Genomic DNA, 16,122 nt, shown 5'->3' with positions numbered 1-16,122 from the left:
ATTTGTTCTTCTCTTTCTGACTTACTTCACTCTGTATGACAATCCCTAGATCCACCCATGTCTCTACAAATGACCCAATTTAGTTCCTTTTTATGACTGGGTAATATTCCATTGTATATATGTAACACAACTTCTTTATCCATTCATCTGTCGAAGGGCATTTAACGTTACTTCCATGACATGGCTATTGTAAATAGTGATGCAATGAACATGGGGTGCATGTGTCTTTTTGAATTGTGGTTTTCTCTGGGTATATGCCCAGTAGTGGGATTGCTGGGTAATATGGTAATTCTATTTTTAGTTCTTTAAGGAACCTCCATATGGTTCTCCAGAGTGGCTGTATCAATTTACATTCCCACCAACAGTACAGGAGGGTTCCCTTTTCTCCATACCCTCTCCAGCATTTGTTGTTTGTAGATATTCTGATGATGCCCATTCTAACTGGTGTGAGGTGATACCTCATTGTAGTTTTGATTTGCATTTCTCTAATAATTAGTGATGTTGAGCAGCTTTTCATGTGCTTCTTGACTATCTACATGTCTTCTTTGGAGAAATGTCTATTTAGGTCTTCTGCCCATTTTTGGATTGGGTTGGTTTTTTAATATTGAGCTGCATGAGTTGTTTATATATTTTGGAGATTAATCCTTTGTCTGAAGATTCATTTGCAAATATTTTCTCCCATTCTGAGGGTTGTCTTTTCGTCTTGTTCATCGCTTCCTTTGCTGTGCAAAAGCTTTTAAGTTTCATTAGGTCCCATCTGTTTATTTTTCTTTTTCTTTCCATTACTCTAGGAGGTGGATCAAAAAATATCTTGCTGTGATTTATCTCAAAGAATGTTCTGACTATGTTTTCCTGTAAGAGTTTTATACTGCTCGGGCTTACATTTAGGTCTCTAATCCATTTTGAGTTTATTTTTGTGGATGGTGTTAGGGAGTGTTCTAATTTCATTCTTTTACATATAGCTGTCCAGTTTTCCCAGCACCACTTACTGAAGAGACTGTCTTTTCTCCATTGTATATCCTTGTCTCCTTTGTCATAGATTAGTTGACCATAGGTGCGTGGGTTTATCTCTGGGCTTTCTGTCCTGTTCCATTGATCTTTATTTCTGTTTTTGTGCCAGTACCATATTGGCTTGATTACTGTAGGTTTGTAGTATAGTCTGATGTCAGGGAGTCTGATTCCTCCAGCTCCGTTTTTTTCCCTCAAGACTGCTTTGGCTATTCGGGGTCTTTTGTGTCTCCATACAAATTTTAATATTTTTTGTTCTAGTTCTGTAAAAAAATGCCACTGGCAATTTGATAGGGATTGCATTGAATCTGTAGATTGCTTCGGGTAGTATAGTCATTTTCACAATATTGATTCTTCCAATCCAAGAAAATGGTATATCTCTCCATCTGTTTATGTCATCTTTAATTTCTTTCATCAGTGGCTTATAGTTTTCTGCATACAGGTCTTTTGTCTCCCTAGGTAGGTTTATTCCTAGGTATTTTATTCTTTTTGTTGCAATGGTAAATGGGAGAGTTTCCTTAATTTCTCTTCCACATTTTTCATCATTAGTGTATAGAAATGCAAGAGATTTATGTGCATTAATTTTGTATCCTGCAACATTACCAAATTCATTGATTAGCTCTAGTAGTTTTCTGGTGGCATCTTTAGGATTCTCTAAGTATATTATCATGTTATCTGCAAACAGTTTTACGTCTTCTTTTCCAATTTGTATTTCTTTTATTTCTTTTTCTTCTATGATTGCCGTGGCTAGGACTTCCAAAACTATGTGGAATAACAGCGGTGAGAGTGGACATCCTTGTCTTGTTCCTGATCTTAAGAGGAAATGCTTTCAGTTTTTCACCATTGAGAATGATGTTTGCTGTGGGTTTGCGGTATATGGCCTTTATTATGTTGATGTCAATTCCCTCTATGCCCACTTTCTGCAGAGTTTTTATCATAAATGGGTGTTGAATTTTGTCAAAAGCTTCTTCTGCATCTATTGAGATGATCATATGGTCTTTATTCTTCAATTTGTTAATATGGTGTATCACATTGATTGATTTGCGTATATTGAAGAATCCTTGCATCTCTGGGATAAATCCCACTTGCTCATGGTGTATGATCCTTTTGATGTGTTGCTGGATTCTGTTTGTTAGTATTTTCTTGAGGATTTTTGCATCTATAGTCATCAGTGATATTGGTCTGTAATTTTCTTTTGTTGTAGTATCTTTGTTTGGTTTTGGCATCAGGGTGATAGTGGCCTCATAGAATGAGTTTGGGAGTGTTCCTTCCTCTGTAATTTTCTGGAAGAGTTCAAGAAGAATGGGTGTTAGCTCTTCTCTACATGTTTGATAGAATTCACCTGTGAAGCCATCTCATCCTGGACTTTTGTTTGTTGGAAGAATTTTAATCACAGTTTCAATTTCATTACTTGTGATTGGTCTGTTCATATTTTCTATTTCTTCCTGGTTCAGTCTTGGAAGGTTATACCTTTCCAAGAATTTGTCCATTTCTTCCAGGTTGTCCATTTTGTTGGCACAGAGTTGCTTGTAGTAGTCTCTTAGGACGCTTTGTATTTCTGCAGTGTCTGTTGTAACTTCTCCTTTTTCATTTCTAATTTTATTGATTTGAGTCTTCTCCCTCTTTTTCTTGATGGGTCTGGCTAACAGTTTATCAATTTTGTTTATCTTCTCAAAGAACCAGCTTTTATTTTTATTGATCTTTGCTATTGTTTTCTTTGTTTCTATTTCATTTATTTCTGCTCTGATCTTTATGATTTCTTTCCTTCTGCTAACTTTGGGATTTGTTTGTTCTTCTTTCCCTAGTTCCTTTAGGTGTAAGGTTAGATTGTTTATTTGAGATTTTTCTTGTTTCTTGAGGTAGGCTTGTATAGCTATAAACTTCCCTCTTAGAACTGCTCTTGCTGCATCCCATAGGTTTTGGATCACCGTGGTTTCATTGTCATTTGTCTCTAGGTATTTTTTGATTTCCTCTTTGAGTCTTCAGTGATCTCTTGGTTATTTAGTAACGTACTTTTAGCCTCCATGTGTTTGTGTATTTTACATTTTTTTCCATGTAATTGATTTCTAATCTCATAGCGTTGTGGTCAGAAAAGATGCTTGATATGGTATCAGTTTTCTTAAATTTACTGAGGCTTGGTTTGTGACCCAAGATGTGATCTATCCTGGAGAATGTTCCATGCGCACTTGAGAAGAAAGTGTAATCTGCTGTTTTGGAATGGAATGTCCTATAAATATCAGTTAAATCTATCTGGTCTATTGTTTCATTTAAAGCTTGTTTCCTTCTTAATTTTCTGTTTGAATGATCTGTCCATTGGTGTAAGTGAGGTGTTAAAGTCCCCCACTATTATTGTGTTAAACATCGATTTCCTCTTTTAGAGCAGTTAGCAGTTGCCTTATGTACTGAGGTGCTCCTATGTTGGGTGCATGTATATTTATAATTGTTATATCTTCTTCTTGGACTGATCCCTTGATCATTATGTAGTGTCCTTCCTTGTCTCCTGTAACATTCTTTATTTTAAAGTTTATTTTATCTGATATGAGTATTGCTACTCCAGCTTTCTTTTGATTTCCATTTGTATGGAATATATTCTTCCATCCCCTCACTTTCAGTCTGATGTGTCCCTAGGTCTGAAGTGGGTCTCTTGTAGACAGCATACATATGGGTCTTGTTTTTGTATCCATTCAGCAAGCCTGTGTCTTTTGGCTGGAGCATTTAATCCATTCACGTTTAAGGTAATTATCGATATGTATGTTCCTATTACCATTTTCTTAATTGTTTTCAGTTTGTTTTTGTACGTCCTTTTCTTCTCTTGTGTTTCCCACTTAGAGAAGTTCCTTTAGCATTTGCCGTAGAGCTGGTTTGATGGTGGTGAATTCTCTTAGCTTTTGCTTATCTGTAAAGCTTTTGATTTCTCCATCGAATCTGAATGAGATCATTGCCAGGTAGAGTAATCTTGGTTGTAGGTTCTTCCCTTTCATCACTTTAAATATGTCATGACAGTCCCTTCTGGCTTCTAGAGTTTCTGCTGAGAAATCAGCTGTTAACCTTATGGGAGTTCCCTTGTATGTTATTTGTTGTTTTTCCCTTGCTGCTTTCAATAATTTTTGTCTTTAATTTTTGCCAATTTGATTACTATGTGTCTCAGCGTGTTCCTCCTTATGTTTATCCTGTATGGGACTCTCTGCACTTCCTGGACATGGATGGCTATGTCCTTTCCCATGTTAGGGAAGTTTTCCACTATAATCTCTTCAAATATTTTCTTGGGTCCTTTCTCTCTCTCTTCTCCTTCTGGGACCCCTATAATGCGAATGTTGCTGTTTAATGTTGTCCCAGAGGTCTCTTAGGCTGTCTTCATTTCTTTTCATTCTTGTTTCTTTATTCTGTTCCCATCAGTGAATTCCACCATTCTGTCTTCCAGGTGACTTATCCGTTCTTCTGCCTCAGTTACTCTGCTATTGATTCCTTCTAGTGTAGTTTTCATTTCATTTATTGTATTGTTTGCTCTTTAATTCTTCTAGGTCTTTGTTAAACATTTTTTGCATCTTCTCGATCTTTGCCTCCATTCTTTTTCCGAGGTCCTGGATCATCTTCACTATCATTATTCTGAATTCTTTTTCTGGAAGGTTGCCTATCTCCACTTCATTAAGTTGTTTTTCTGGAGTTTTATCTTGTTCCTTCATCTGGTACATAACCCTCTGCCTTTTCATCTTATCTATTTTTCTGTGAATATGGTTTTTGTTCCACAGGCTGCAGGATTGTAGTTCTTCTTGCTTCTGCTGTCTGCCCTCTGGTGGATGAGGGTATCCCAGAAAAATTACTGAAGGAACTCTGGGAACCCAGTACTTAAAAAATTAGCTATAATAAATTTCCAGTCATCATAAATATTCTGATTTTACCTTCAGTTAAATATTAGACCAAGATGAGTCTTCATTTTGTCATAATGCTATAATAATGGCTTGATTATTCAACATGAAGAATCCTTTTACTGGAACCATTTTTCAGCTCATTTCTATATTTAAGTTGAGACTGAGTGCCATATTAGTTCTGTTTGGAATCCTCCTTGAAGACTTGTCCATCATAGTCAAGACCAGGGCTCAGAGTTTCTAAAAAAGATTTTAGAAGATGAATTAAATTTAGTCAGATGTAGGCTTGGCAGCTACCAGGAGCAAGACTTCTAGGATGGTGGGTGACCTTGCTGAGTCAACTGTCTGGGATTGAATCCTTCTTTGCCAGTTTAACTAACGTAGTGTCCTCATCTGGCAGTCCGGTAGTAAAGATTCCGCACTTCCACTGCAGAGAGCGCAGGTTCAATCCCTGGTGGGGGAACTAAGATCCTGCAAGTCTTGTGGTGCAGCCTGCTAGTGCTGGAGGGTCTCCTGCAGAGGTGGCAGGTGGCTGTGGCTCACCGTGAGGTCAAGGACACTGGCAGCAGAAGTTCTGGGAAGTACTCCTTGGCGTGAGCCCTCCCAGAGTCCGCCATTAGTCCCACCAAAGAGCCAGGTAGCAGGACATAAACATTTGAAGAGAGAATAAAAAGAAGAGACAAATAGAGACAACTTTTCCAAAGAGCTTTGCTCCAAAAGGCAGTAGAAATGGGGCAGTAGCTTGAAGACAACATGGAGTCAAGTAATGGTATAAATTAGGAATTGGCAAACTACAGCTCACAGGGCAAATTCAGACAGTTACCTGTTTTTGTAAAGAAAGCTTTACAAGACTGCCTGTTTTGTATATAAAGCTTTACATGTCTCTTCATTTATGGCTGCTTTTGCACCGCAATGGTAGAGTTGAGTAGTTGCATCAGAGACAATCTTGCCTGAAAAGCCCAAAATATTTACTCTCTGTACTTTAAGAGAAATACTGCCAAATCCTGGTTTAAATCAGTAACTCTCACAGTTTGGTACCCAAACCAACATCATCAGCATCACTTGGGAACCTATCAGAAATGCAAATTCTCAGGTCCCACTACAGACCTACTGAATCAGAAACTCTGGGCACAGGGCCCAGCAATCTGTGTGTAAACAAGACCTCTAGGTAATTCTGATTAAGAACTACTGGGGGGGGCTTCCCTGGTGGCGCAGTGGTTGAGAGTCTGCCTGCCAATGCAGGGGACACGGGTTCATGCCCCGGTCTGGGAAGATCCCACATGCTGCGCAGTGGCTGAGCCCGTGAGCCATGGCCGCTGAGCCTGCGCGTCCGGAGCCTATGTTCCACAACGGGAGAGGCCACAACAGTGAGAGGCCCACATACATCAAAAAAAAAAAAAAAAAGAACTACTGGGTAAGGGAACGGTTCTAGTAAGGCCAGGAACAGATAGGGACCCATCTGGAGTTTGTGTTCACAAATTTAAAGGGCCTTGAAGAGATTTAATGGAAACTTAACTGGCCTCAAGGAGGCTGTCAGTGAGGGCTTAAAGGAAAAAGAGGAAAATACTATTGAAAGCTAAATAAAAGGAGATCCTTGTTATATAGTAAAGTTTAGCAAAATTATCACCTACGGTAACATGGAAAATAAAACATATACTTAATAAATTAAGAAGATTCTAGGTAGAATGTTGAAGAAACAGCTAGCTTCTTCTATCTGCCTTTATAAGTGAAAGAGCAGCAAGAGGAAATAAAAAATGAGCTATTCGCTTTCTGAGTGGAATTTCAATGAAATGTAAAGGGCTAAAAACAGTCTTTTCAGCCAGCAAAATGTTCTTAAAGAAAGGGCCTCAAGGCAAAAACCAAATCTAGAGTGGGCCCACTGTTCAGACCTCAGAAAGATCTGAATCAGTACCTCACAGATCCTTTCAAACAAGAGATTACCTTAGGATCTTAAGGATATTGTTCTACAGCAGCTTCACAGAAGCCTAAGGTAGCAAAAAGTTCCTCTCAAAACAGATTTGTGGGTATGACTTTTGTCTGATGGAGTAGACTATGAACTGACACACAGGAAGTCCACAAAGTTTTTACTGGAGTTACATTAGCTTAGAATGAAAGGGACAGTAATAATATAAAATAAAAGGAGGCATTTGGACCCCAAACTACTACAGTCAGGAAGCAAGCTCAGAAACTTACTCAGTGGCAAACAAGGTCAGTTCTTCTGGGGAAAAAAAAAATGATTCAGAAGGTGAAGCCAAAGACCAAAAGAAGATGCCACGGCCCACTAAGAACAACTTCCAGGGAACAGGACTGAACTCTAATCAAGAAACTGCCATCATGCACATAGCCAGGTTTTGGAATTGCTATAGAATGCCGTGTGACTCCTTTTTTCCCTCTTTTTTGAACAGGAATGTCTAATGCAGTTAATGCATGCCTTTCCAATCTTGTAGTTTAATTATGTGGGGGCATATTACTTGTCTTTTCACAGGTCTTCAGTTATAGAGGAATCATTCTCAAGAAACCATACCCAAGGAACCTCATCTTCATCTGGCCCTGATTTCAATGATGAGATACTGGATTTTGAGCGATGTCATTATGGGATGTGAATTAGAGGTCTCTGAGGAAGGGGTTAGTGTATTTTGGACATAGGAGGGATGTGAAGTGTGGCAAAATGGCAATTATGGCAATAATATTGTCCAGAGATAGCCATAACAAAATCTCCTAGCCCATGTTTTCTTCCACAATGTGACCTTGCCACTCCCCAATTTATACCGAGGGCTAACCTGATTAGGTCCACCAAACCTAACCTGACTCACTTGCTTTTAATCGCCTGCCTTTAGTTGATTTTAAAATCCATATAGCTAACAGTCATTAGCCAAGCAATATATCTAAACTCCCAATAGCTTTCTCATAGATAACACCTTAGACTATAAGTCACTATAATAATGCTTGCCTAAGTTGTTTTTCAGGAGCTAGTTCTTGACCAGCTCAACCCAGCTGAGACCACCACCCATTCAACTGGGACTGCCTGATTGTCCATTGGATCACCTTTTCATGTCAGAAGACCCAAAGCTCCACCCTCAGATCATACTAATGCCACCATTTTCTGAACATGCACCCCATGTAGAAGCCTGTAGCTCAGTTGTGCCTGTGCAGAACTTCAATTACTGCACTTTTTTCCTGCTTCCAATCACCTTTCCCCATGCCTCAGACCACCGTTCTCCTTTATTCCATAAATATCCCAAGCGCTTCACCTTCGGGAAGGCAGATTTGAGATTTGTTCTCCAGTCTCCTCACTTGGCTGCCCCATGAGTAAACATTTTCTCTGCTGCAAACCTCAGCATCTCAGCATGTGGCTTCCTGCACATCAGGCAAAGAAACCTGGTTGGGTAACACAAGAAGCAGTCTATTCCCCACCCCCACTTCGCCATGTTCACTGAAATACTCACTTTTAAACCCTGACTCACCAGGTAAGAAAGCCAACTACCCTGAGGCCCCGATATTTTAAGGAAGTCCAAGCCACATGTACATGTTCCAGTTAAGAGCCCCAGCTGAGATCTGAGTCAGCAGCCAGTGTCAATTACCAGTCATGTGAGTGAAGACACCTCCAGATGATTCTAGCCCTCTACCTCCAAATTACCCCCAGCCAGCAACTCTTCCCAACTGAGGTCCTAGACACTGTAGAGTGGAAACAAGTCATCTCTGGTGTGCCCTATCTGAAATACTGACTCGTAATATGAGTCTAATAAAGTAGTTATTTTTCATCACTAAGTTGTGGGGTGGTTTTGTCACAAAGTAATAGCAACTAAAATACATACTAATGGAAATGATCCAGTAGAGGGAAAAATTGAGAATGCAAGAAAAGGAGAGAGAAATACAGTGCTAAAGTCCTTGAAGGCAAAAGGGGATGGTTTCCTCTCCCCAAATAGATGAAGAAGTCTTACATGGGACACTGAATAGTACATACATTGTAAAGGAGGGAAGGGCAGAGTACAGGTACAGATACAGAATTGGAGGAAAGGGGCCTATTGATGGTGGATTGTGTTATTTACACATATGGAGCTAAGTACCAGAAGACACTGTTTTAAGATTTGAAAGTGGTTTCCTGGAGAACAAGAATCAGAGATGCGGGGAGGGGGGCAGAGGCAAGGGGCTGCTGTTTTTTGTTATAAACATTTAAACCATTTACTTCTTAAACTTTATACACACTTTACCATGTGATTTCACCTTTTTAAAGTACACAGTTTTTTTTTTTTCTTTTTAATTTATTTATTTATTTATTTATGGCTGTGTTGGGTCTTCGTTTCTGTGCGAGGGCTTTCTCTAGTTGCGGCAAGCAGGGGCCACTCTTCATCGTGGTGCGCGGGCCTCTCACTATCGCAGCCTCTCTTGTTATGGAGCACAGGCTCCAGACGCACAGGCTCAGTAATTGTGGCTCACGGGCCTAGTTGCTCCGCGGCATGTGGGATCTTCCCAGACCAGGGCTCGAACCCGCGTCCCCTGCATTGGCAGGCAGACTCTCAACCACTGGGCCACCAGGGAAGCCCTAAAGTACACAGTTTTTTAAAAAATTTAGTCCACTCCTTCACTTTCCAAATGAGGAAAAAACAAGACTCACTGATTATGTGACTTGCTCAAAATCACACACCATATTGACAGCAGTCAGTCCTTGATCCCCTGACTTCCAAAACAGTGTACTTCCTCACATCACACTACCTTTTATATTATAAAAATATTACCTACTGGCATATTTCATAATCAGAATTTATTAAAATAACCTAGTAAGCAATAATGAATGCCCTATTCCCAAGGACTGATACCAAAAAAGGCAGAAGAGTGTCCTTGTGAAGATCAAAATACTCATTCAAGCAAAACAAATAGCCCATGGACTATCTCTACCTCATTCACCTTTAGAATAGCTATACTGTACAGGCTTCAAAAACAGATAACACTTCCTTTGTCCTTTCCTAATCTGAATACTCTTAATTATACTACCTTCAGTTTTATAAGTTATCAACCAAGAATTTCTCTTTCCTTTTAGCAATTAATACCTTATCATTTTATTCAGATCTTACCAGTACAATTGCACCTAGAGGTTAGTTGTCTAAACTGACAGACCAATGAATGTCTAATGCTAACCACTGAATGTCTACTCATTCAAATAATATAAATGCAGGGCTAATGCCCATAAGGAATATGGGTCCCTGTGTAGTGTGATATGAGAGGACACAGATGAATGACAATCATTCTGTCAAAAAATACCTCCTAGTCTTTATTGTGTCTAAAATTCTCATCATTAGTCCCAGGGACGGAGAGCTTTGAATAGAAGTCTCCACTGATCAACCAAAAGTCAAATTCAACGGTTTTTTGTTATACTAGAGAGAACAAAATATTTGCAATGGTTATTTCTGCATGGGGAAACCATAGGCAATTTTCTTCTTTCTTCTGCTTTTCTAGGTTTTATATTAGGAAAGACAGCAGTACACATTTTTAAGAACTTTTTCTTTCTTTTTTTAAAAATTAATTAATTTATTTATTTTTGGCTGCATTGGGTGTTCGTTGCTGTGCACAGGCTTTTTCTAGTTGTGGCGAAAGGGGGCTACTCTTCGTTGTGGTGTGCAGGCTTCTCACTGTGGTGGCTTCTCTTGTTGCAGAGCATGGGCTCTAGGCGCACGGTCTTCAGTAGTTGTGGCACGTGGGCTCAGTAGTTGTGGCTCGAGGGTTCTAGATACATGCTCAGTAGTTGTAGCGCACGGGCTTAGTTGCTCTGTGGCACGTGGGATCTTCCCGGACCAGGGCTCGAACCCGTGTCCCCTACATTGGCAGGCGGATTCTTAACCACTGTGCCACCAGAGACGTCCCAAGACCTTTTAAAATTCTGATTCTTCTCACTTCTTGGCAGTGATCAACAATGGTAAACTTGTTAATCAATCCCACCTTCTTAACCTACCCACCCACCTGCTTCACATACTGACTGCTCCATCTTTGTCGCCTTTGCCAATTCCTCTTCTTTCACCCATTCTCTAATTATGTGCAGTTCCCAAGGCTCAATCTCAGATGCACTGCTCTTCTCTCTAAGCACAGTTCCAGCCTTAAATTTCTCTATTACGTTCTAGTCATATTGTCCCACTGTCTGGCTATCTATTTTCATTTACTTACCCCACTGTCACCTCAAACTCAACATATCCAAAATATAAGCCCAGTTGTCCGTATCCCGTCAACCAGCTACTAATACCTCATACCTATTTCTGTCAGTACTGTCATTAATAAAACCCTAGTTCTCTTTTTGTCACCAACTAGGTGAGTAACTTTGGCCAATTTTTAAACCTCTCTGGGTTTCCTAATGCACATGTTCTCAGATATCTTAAGAGTTTCAACACTCTTTGATTTCCTCTGTCACTGAGGATCAAAACTTCAGTCATTTTTGATTACTCCTCTCCCTCCCCGCACTACATCCTCCTTTCTTATTCAGTCCAGAATTAAGCCTTGTGTGACATCTCTCCAGTCTTATTTTCACTAAAGCCAAATCCTCATTACCTCAGGCCCAGATTATTTTCCTAGCTTTATCACTTCTCTTTACAACTCATACTCTACCCAGTGCTGGTGCCACTGTGATTTTCTTAAAATACTTTTTTAAGCAAGTTCCTTCCCAATCTGAAACTTTTAAAGCTTGTCTATTACCTACGAAGCAAAGTGCTGATACATTCTTCTCATCCTAGCACTTAAAACCATCCATAATCTAATTCCAATCCACATTTTCAACCTGATTTCTTACTACTCTGGATTCTAAGAGGTTGATATGACTTTCAATATTCTAGGCTGAGGATAAGAGTCCCGGGATTCAGGTGGTAAAAGTGGGGGAAGCAGAAATATGAATGACAAAATAAATATGAATAGGACATGTTGAATGGATTAACATATGAGGTAAATGAAAGAGGTAGTTTAAAGATGACATCTAATTTAAAGCCTATATGGCTAGGAGAGAAGGAAATTACAAAGGGGTATAAAAAGATGATTTTCATTTAAGGTATGTTATGTTTAAGGAGATGGTCAAAAATACTAGTAGAAAAACAGTACTGGAAAAACCAGAAAGTAACTAGAATGACAATCAATAGGATTAGCCTAAAACGAAAGAGCTAGACAGAAGCTATAAAGATATTAAATAGGAGAGTAAATATACTAAGCTATGATCAGCTAGTACTGGCTTTATCAATAAATTGATAACCGGCTGTATCAATAATTGTATGAATAATTTTGGTGGGGAGGGGAATCAATTAGTGACCAACATTAAAAAATGCAGTTTTCCCATTTAAAAAAATTTATCAGAAAAGCCAACCAAAACCTAAGGCAAAGGTTCCCAAACTTTCTCCATTTAGGAAATTCTTAGTCTTAGTAATTTTTTCATAGCACCCTTAGGCCAAAAGAAATACTTAAGTAGGTGGGTTCAAACCCCTTAAGTGTTAATGTCCTTATAACTTAGTGCTTGTTGGACACTGTACAAACTCTCAAACCTGGAATCAAATTGGACAACATGACACTGTAGTATCCTGTTTCATACAGTAGTTGCTTTTTATCAGAGCAACCTCTAAAAATACACCTTTGCAAAAACATGACATTGTAGAAAGGAATGTGTCAATCTAATGTTGAAACTGTGAACTACCTCTAACTATCAGTTCATGCTTGGGTTCAATGGCACTCTAGGCCACCTCAGCACACAGTTTGGGAAACTGGGAGCAAAGGGAAGGGGCCTAAAAAAGAGAAGAATAAAAAATAATGGGAGAGGAGCAAAAGAAAGTTATTATTAGCATGGTTAACCACAAGAGGGCAGCACAACAGTTGGTAGGGGCGGCACAAATGTGGGGGGGAGGGGGGTGCGGAGAGATGATAAGGGTCAAACCTTTCCATAAAAAGGCTCTAAGACCCCTTAACCACTTCAAGACATAAAAGTCCTTTTTCTCCTTGTACTAAAGAGGAAGAAACACTGGTCACCGGCAGATCACCTTATGCAGTCATTGTGCCCTTCTCTGAATATCCTTTGCCTGCCCAGCCATGACTTTCACAGTAGCCAAGCAATGTACTACTTTGCATGCATAATCTTATTCAATCCTCACAACAATCTTATAAGAAAGAGAGACTCAAAGAGATTTTAAATAATACCACTATTAAGTGGCAGGAACACCAGAATTCAAACCCAGATCTGACCCCAAAGCCAATGTCCTTCCCTATTCTGCCTCAAAAGTATCTCACCTTTCAGCAATAACCAGGTGAAGTAGAGAAAAGATCATGTTCCCATCCTATACCTGAGACACCTGTCTCAAATCACTAGGAAAAACCAGTAAATGAAACAAACTATTCCTTAACAGGTCCCTAAAACATGCTAAATAACTCCAAACACAGGACACTCAGAGCCAAAACAAGCATTATATGCTTAACTAGTCAGCAAGTACTGTAGCTTTCCTGTACAGGTAAATACTTGTTAAGGCAAATGTTGGACACATCTGCTTTGCAGATATGTTACACACTAAAAGATATGTGCACATACAAGCAAGCGATTCTCATACCTAAAGTGGTAAAAGGTGAAGGGGGTAGGCAAAGGTAGGCCAAAGGTTGATTATTCATCTTCATATCTATAGGGTGTTATATCAGAATATCTGCAATAGCCCAACAACTCACTTGTACAAACCTATTATGAAACCAAAAGCAATCGTCATCGCTCTTATTCCCACTTGTAGTTTCCTTCTCCACATTCTTCCTCCCCTCTGTGACATACTCAGCTGCCTCTATCCTTTCATTCAGAGAAAAGGAGTTTCTTCTGAAAGATTAATAACCACCGGAAAGCAAAATGGGTAAATTCAACCGACACAGCAAACTTAAGCAGATAAAACCATTCACGAAGCATTCAGTGTGGTAGCAGAAACCCCAGCAAGAGCAGCTAACGTGTCCTCTCAATAGGTATCTCTTATTACTTGAAAATGTTCCTCGTTCAAAGATTAACAATCTTTGGCTGCTTGAGGAGAAAGGGTAACGGACAACGTTTTCTCTGCAAAGAAAGACAATGTACAATCAGCAGAGAAACAAACAACTAACGTTTCTTAAAGGATCCAAGAGCAACAATAACCCCCAAAATTACCCTCCCAGAGCAATATTCAAAGTTCAGTACTGCCATTTTCAAAGGAGTAAGCGACAATGAGCTCTGCCCGTCGACACACGCTTCCATTGGACTTCCTACGCACAACAGCTCAAGACACCCTCGTCTTTACTGCAGCGAAAAAAGACAGCAGCCAGGATCGCATACCCACCTTCGCGAGAAGGGGAGGAAGGGCCTCTTCTGCAGAAGAGAAACAGGTCACATCTTGTTGCCTTGCCTGCTTCCGAAACCTAAAAAAAAAAAAAAAAAAAAAAAGCAGCAGTTAGTAACGCAGAAATCCAAGGGAAATTGATGCTCTTTTCTAGGCTGTTCAGATGTCTAGAAAATTTTAAAGAGGAATAAGTAAAGGGGGAGGAGGAATATCAGACACATAAGGATGCAAATATCAACGCAAGACACTCCGTTGTAGGTTCCCTTTTAAAGAGGAGGATTTTCTTGCCGAGTTTACTGCCACTAGCGAGGGGAAAGCGGGGATCAGGAGGTGGGAGGGAGGGTGAAGAGAGAACTGCTGCCGGAGCCCAGACAGCAATAACACCCACCCGCTGCACGGATCAGGCGACGAGGACGCGCCCCGAGGCCGCAGGGACTGCTCCTACCCGGCGCCTCCGCCCGGCCACGATCTTCGAAGCCCCTGGAGCGGGCAAGGGTCCGAGCGTCCGCCAGGCTGGGCCCTCGGGGGCCCTCCCGTGCGGGTTCTGCTCCCACTCACATCCCTCGGCGGCGAGGACCGGGCCTCTCCCTGCGCGGCGATAGCAGCCCTCCGCCCCGACGCGCGCCGCAAGTCCGGGCCCCGGGGCCGAGTGGCCGAGGCGGCGGCACGAACTGACGAGCAAGCCGGGAGCCGGCCCAGCCTCTCAGCGCCCCGGGAGGCCGTCAGCGGAGGCCGCTAGCGGAGGCCGCTGCTTGCCCCCTTCTGCTCCTCTTCCTCTCTCCTTCCGGCAGCCCACACCACTCCCACTTCGGGCAGCCGGGAAGCCCGTCACAGTCGTCGTCTCCACCCTCTCCCAAGCCACACCGTCTTCTCAGCGCCGCAGGCGACACTGTCTGGGACGTCCTATTTACGTCCAACTCAGCCTCCCAGTTGGCCTCGGGTGCGGCGGCCGGTTCACGGCTGGCTGAGGCCTCCTCGGAGCGGGGCGGGGGCGGGCGCGGGCGCCTGGCGTGCGCCCCCGGTCTGCGCGTGCGCGCGTGTGCCTCTCCACCCAGGCTGCGCTTTCCCCGGCGCGCGCGGAGGGGCCGACGGGGACTGGCTACGCAGGACCGTGGCTTCTCGGGAAGTCGGCGAGCGTGCGCGGAGATTCCCGCGGTGGCCCCTGGGCGTGAGCGGGCGGGGAGACTTGAGCTGGGCTGGGCCCTCCGCGGATGGCCGTGTGCGTGGCCGGAGGCGGCTGGGAATGAGTAAGCCACGCCGGGAAGGCGCCCTCGGCGCACAGCCTGGCACCGCACAGAGACTTTCCCCTCCCGCGCACTGTTGTCTTTTTTTGCTTTTGCTCCCACTTTCGGGGTGCAGCAAACCTGCCCCTCCACAGTCCAGGCCGCTAGGCCGAGAGAAGTAGCGCCGAGGGTTGGGGCAACCCAACGCACCGTTTCGCGCCAATGCAATTCCGTGCGTCTGATTCCCACCAGTCACCTCTGCTGGAAAGGGTTGAAGGTGGAATGAGGTGCCCAGATGCCTGTGGAATGGCGGCAAGGCCTGGCAAAGGAGGAGAGACAACTTCCACCATCCCAAAGAGCCTCATTCATTCATTCAACAAATATTTACAGAGCATCTACTGTGTGCCAGGCTGTAGGACCCCAAGGATGATATGTGAACACAACCCACATACTCTTTGCCCCACGGGAGCTTGTATTCTGATAACGCGACAAAAATGCTTTTAATTTATCAGTATAATGTGCCAGAGTATAACTGCCGCTAGGAAAAGTAAAGGAGCAGGAAGTGAGGAAGCAGTGTGCTATTTTAGTTATAGTGGCCAGGAAAGACCTCCCAGAGAAACTAACGTTTGAGCAGAGATCCGAAGGATGAGAATGAGCTATCTGGGAAAAGAGTTTCATGCAGAAACACTAGCAAAGGCAAAGACCCTGAGAAGGGAAGGTGCTTGGCAA

General features: G+C 42.1%; 1 protein-coding gene across 1 annotated transcript in view; it reads right to left on the bottom strand.

Moving 5' to 3' along the window:
- JAK2 (Janus kinase 2) overlaps positions 1-15,131 on the bottom strand; it is a 163,418-nt gene extending 148,287 nt beyond the window's left edge. The window contains exons 1-2 of the mRNA XM_082842536.1: positions 14,559-15,131; positions 14,171-14,249 (exon numbers count right to left, since the gene is read on the bottom strand). The gene's annotated coding sequence lies outside the window, so the exon portion shown is untranslated. The remainder of the gene's footprint in view (positions 1-14,170; positions 14,250-14,558) is intronic.
- Between the last annotated feature and the right edge of the window lie 991 nt (positions 15,132-16,122).

The sequence above is a fragment of the Leucopleurus acutus genome (assembly GCF_964270905.1).
Source record: "Leucopleurus acutus genome assembly, chromosome: 7".
Taxonomy (NCBI): domain Eukaryota; kingdom Metazoa; phylum Chordata; class Mammalia; order Artiodactyla; family Delphinidae; genus Leucopleurus; species Leucopleurus acutus.
This window is presented reverse-complemented; position numbering and strand designations above follow the sequence as displayed.